Here is a 5,412-nt window from a genome sequence, read left to right as displayed (position 1 = left end):
TGATCCATTTACTCACTCTAATCATTTACTCCTTTTGTCTTTCTGTCTGCGGTCCGTCACTCTCCTCTCCCCCTTTCTCTCTTATATCTATGCATCTGTTTCGAATTATTTTCTTTGAATGTTATGGTCTTGGACAAAATGGGACGGGTGCCATCTTTGAGTATTGTGTACCATATCACTATAGAGTTGGATGAATCATCTTGTCACTAAGATCACAAAGTAGAAATACCGCCTTTTTCAGATAAAAGTTTATCAATATTAACGAATTGTATAATCGCGGTTTATTTTACGTAAGAATCAATGTGAAATAGTTGAGATAGCAGTCATAATAAAGTCCTATGTTAGTAATGTTACAGATATAGGGACGCATTTCGCGGAATCTAATGTGCACACTACACTGCTTGCATTTATAAGGCTACGGTCACAACTCAGAGCGGCGACTGACCGATTAGTAGCCTGCTCGGTCGCTGCTGAAATTTTGGCACCGCTCAGCAGTTTTTGGAGATGTTGAGCAGGCTGTAAAACCCTAGCGATGACCGAGCAGTGCCCTGTCGATTTCCCGTCGGTCACCGATCGATTTTCAGTAAAATTTTGGCGAAATGTGGGGATCTGCAACGCGCAGAGTCCGAGCAGTCACCGAGCGATACCCAATCGGCAACTGGACAATCCCCCACCGGCCATCGGCCGATTTTTACGAAATCGCTCAGCGACCGACGGGTGATCAATAGGTCATCTACCGGTGACTCGTAGGCGTACCGACGGCCACCCGCCGGTCTCTGCCGGAAATTTCTCAAGATCTACCTGTGTTTATTAATGTACCTATGTAATTTGTGATGTGTTAATTAATTAATTGATTAATTAATCAAGATAAAACTCGAGGCAAAAGATCTAAAAGTTAATTATCAACTAACAAAACTCAGCTATGTGATACCACAGATAGAAACTAGAAATAAGGAAATAAAACAAAAGGGAGGAACACCCAAGATGGAACAAAGATTAGAGTAGATTAGAATTTTCCCAAATATCTTGTTTGCTTCTATATTTTACAGTATTTTTCTATTCCTATTTAATTTCATATTTTAATTTTCCCCATCTCTTGTCAGTCATTTCTTCTTCAATCAATAGGCCTTTAATGAATGATAAGGTAACCAAACCGTATTTTACCACGTCAGCATAACAACACTAACTTTTAGCTTCATCTCTTTTGCCCCAAAGTGGTTGCCTCTGACTTCCATGTCCCTCATGTTGGTTGCCGAGATGTTGAGATGCTGAGATGTTGGTGGGGTTTCCTTGCCTCTTATCCCTCCCCCTGCTTCTTCCACATTGCGCTAGATTATCTTCTCCATCTAGTCTTTGGTTTTCTTCAGTGCTTCTGTCATTTCTATGTTAAGATTTTTAGTCCCTAAATCGCTCGACGGCGACCGCTTGATCTATTCTCTTGGTTTTCTTCTGTGCTGTTGTCATATTTGTTTCTATTATTTTTGTTCTCTCAATCGCTCGGCAGCGACCGCTCGATTAGGTCATTGCCTGGACGGTTCCCGCTCGGACACCGAGCGTATTATGGGCAGCTACTGAAAACTGGTCGCTCGCCGCTGAAATTTTAACTCCGCGTTACAACTTCAGCGGCGACCGACCGATGCCCTAAAAATCAGTGGCGCCTGGTCAGTTACTGATCGGTCACCGGTCGTTGTTCGACCGGTTTTGGCTAAAAACTCGCCGACCGGTCGCCGAGCAGGCTGATTTTGGGGGTTGTGACCGTAGCCTAAATACTGAAACACTTTGCATGATGTAAATTGAAAATTTTTCCAGTTCCGCCTAATTGTGATCGAGGTTACTATGGACGGAACTGCACTAAGAAATGTCACTGTCTGAATGATGAGGCTTGCAACAGAACTACTGGAAAGTGTCCTACGGAGTGTGCTGTGGGCTATAAGGTGGTCTCCAACTTCAACTCCCGTCGTTGCAGAGGTAAAATGTCATGTTCAAGAAATGTGTGAAAATTGTAATGTTTTTCGTATTGTCATGATCCAATCCGTCTTCTTAATTCTGTTTATGTTCCTTAACCAATAATTATGTAATGCCGTCACACATGATCACCCCTCCCCCCCCCCCCCCTGCCTTCTTACCAGCTGTATCAATGGGAGTCAGAGTCAGGTCGCTCCTCCCCCATTCCTCCTCCTCCTCTTCCCCTCTCCTATATCCTACCATCTCCCCTTTCCCTCCCCTCTTCATCCCCTTGCCCTCTTTCTTTTCTTCTCTCCGCTCCTCCTTCCTGATTCCCCTATGTACCTTCACTCTGCCGCCGCCGCGGCGCGCTGCCCCTTCCCCGACCTTTTCGTTCATTCCCTTCTCCTTCCCCTCGCCATTCAATCCCTCACTCCCTTTCCCCTCCTCACCCCTATCAACTCCTGTAGCCTATTCCTTCTCATTTCTCCTTAATATTACTCCTTCCCTCTATATCTTTTCCCTCCCCTCCTCTCTACTTTCTCTTCTCACGATACGTCTACACTCTCCTCTCCCTCGTTCCTTTCTCGCCTAATGTCTATCCAACTTTCAGAAGTACTATACACGAGACAGGTAAATTGAATCTCCGGGCTTTGCTCCAAAGACAGAGTCATAAGATTAGAATCCTTTCTTTTTCTTTCTTTCAGCATGTCCCAGAGGCTTCTATGGACACGAATGTGGCAAGCGATGCCACTGCCCCAATCCTGTATGTGATAATGTGGATGGATGTAATGGACAGTGTAACGAACACTGGTTGGGCCCTGACTGTCGTAGTGGTAAATTCATTTGGTATTAATCGATTCCTCGAGAAAGTTTGGTGTTATGTGCTTGCTAGGATGGCTTTCATATTATTTGAGTTTATCTTTGAGTGCGTTTCGGTGTGTTTGGGTTTGTTCGTTTATTTGTATGCATGCGAATGTATTTTCTTTTGTCATTGTAACATGTCTTGCACTTGTATGAATGAGGTGCGCTTTTTAGTCAGCGTCAAGAACAGCTCCAGGTAATGGTCGTGTGTCAGAGGAATTTGTCCCTCGTAGACATCAAAATGGTTTTGAGATACCCAACGATTCAGCTGCATCTGAGATAGTAAAAAGAAACAATAAACAATTTCATTATTCCTACTTATTGATAAATTGCCCTACATCGACATAAACAGCGAATTAATCAGTGTGTTATTAGTAGCAATGATAGAAAACGCATGGACCATTTCATAAAAGATTTTAAGGATAGCAACTCTTGATAGAATAGCAACTTCCCATAGCAACATCCAGTCAGGAAGCTTAATGCTTGTCGTCACTATGATAATTGCCATTTGCTATCATATCGACTTTTTATGAAATGGGGCCAAGATCATTGGACAGGCGTCTTATCCACTGGTCCACCCAGTTTCCACCCGACAGCCATTACTGGTTTCTATAGCAAATAGCGGGTATTGCGTAAATGACTGCGAGTTCCGATTGCAACTGCTTGACAATTGTCTTTCATTGTTGATTCCAATTCAGCCTGAGTATGCAAGCCAATAATTGTTCATGGTTACACTGACTATGTATACACAAACAATGATTAACACGGTGCTTGTTTTTAAAGGCGATGTTGGGCATGTGCCAATCAGTTGCAATGATAATAATAATAATGATAATAATAATTACATTTATACGGTCCTTTATTTGGGTGTTTCTAAGTAGTAAAACAAAACAGCATTCCTTGTATACAGAAAAGACGAAATAAACGTAAATGTCTAGTAAAACATAATTTTGTGTGATGACGCCTTCGTATTGTTTATTACGATAGGTATCACCAGCCTCATCTTACTCAAGGTCAATCCTGGTCAGCCATCACAGATCAATGTCTACGTCACTGTAGAAGACGACGCAGTAGGCAATCTTTCGCTCACCATGGATCTGCCTGATAGTACCCTTTCTTCTCCCATTGATAATGGTACTGTTATACGTAAGAGTCGTTACGTCTATTTTCATGTCGAAAACGTGACAGACGGAGCAGTATACACTTTTACTTTGAAATCTACCGTCGGGGAAGATACAGTTTCAAGAAGTGTCGACGCAAATGTGTACAGTAAGTTGATCTGTTGTATCATTCAACTCAATTGGGACATCCTAAAGAGATGGTCTTGCACGATAAAGAAACGTCAACCATTATCAGCAAAAAAAGAAAAGAAAAAAAGGATGATTATTGATATAACAATCCTCAATCAAAGAAATAGACATGTGTAGAGTCAATTCAATACCTTGGCGTGGTTGTAGAACCAGGTAATTGGTTTAAAATAGAACTTACTGATTGATACAATCTATGCACGTGCCAGTCGGCTGTTTGGTCTGTTTTCCCGCTTACTTCTTAGTCATCTATTCAACTTGATATGTAAATATATTACTTCTCATTCTCGATTATAAAAGAGCAATGTATATAAGGAACTATTACTGCTCAGTACATGGACTCATTTCAAAACTTCCAAACAATCTGGGAAAATGATATCAAGAATAAGTCCGTCAAGATACGTATTGGTCAAAACACTACTAACACGTTTATAAGCTGAATATAATTGGTAACCAGACTCTATTATTTGGAGCACCGTGGTATTCAAATCATTTAGTAATTATGAATCACATGAATCTTTCCATTATGATCAGAATTGTTATTCACTTGCTATTGCAATAGGACCTTTACTTAAGTATTCAATATCTTTTAATCTTCTGATTGAATTAACTGATTAAAGCACTCTAGACTTTCATTTTCACTTCGCTTGTACATGAGCTGAACTTATTCAATTTCTCATCCACTTTCTGTAACCTGCCCATATTCTTTACGAATAACCCGAAATTCAGAATGTATGCTACCTCAGCAGATCATTAGCATACTGTTATTTCCGTCAATTTTCATTCAATAGCTTTAGTATACAATGTACTGCATGTACAGAATTGTGGACCCACGGAAAGAACTGTCTCATATTTGTATAATAGTCGAAGCTGAATGGGTGTTCATTTCCGTTATCATAGATCATTCTGTTCTCAAGTCATTTTAATTCAATCAGTGTTCGGCTTGCTTAATGTAACAAGTGAATATGACAGATCCTTTACAAGCAGGGCCAAACTTTAGCTGCTGACAATAATCAAAATATTTTTGTATTCTCTTGCATGGTTACATATTACAACCGTTGTTACAACCCAGTAGAACAAGAACATTTTGGGTGCCAAGTCTCTCTGATACAGGAAGGTGATACTTACATCACTATACTACAATAGAGTAAAACACACGGTAATCTCGGAGGCATAAAGTTTCGCGTATTTTTATTGAACCTTTGGTGTGTATCATTGGTATACCTTACAACAAACTATGTTATTCTTGTGTGATGTTTAAGTGAGTTCATCTTTGATTTCTAGCTCTGCCGTGGCT

Source organism: Diadema antillarum, unplaced genomic scaffold, assembly GCF_040938485.1.
Source record: "Diadema antillarum isolate AM-2024a unplaced genomic scaffold, OU_Dant_1.0 seq00000788_RagTag, whole genome shotgun sequence".
Classification (NCBI taxonomy): Eukaryota; Metazoa; Echinodermata; class Echinoidea; order Diadematoida; family Diadematidae; genus Diadema; species Diadema antillarum.
The sequence above is the reverse complement of the archived record's forward strand: the minus strand, read 5'-3'. Positions refer to the sequence as shown.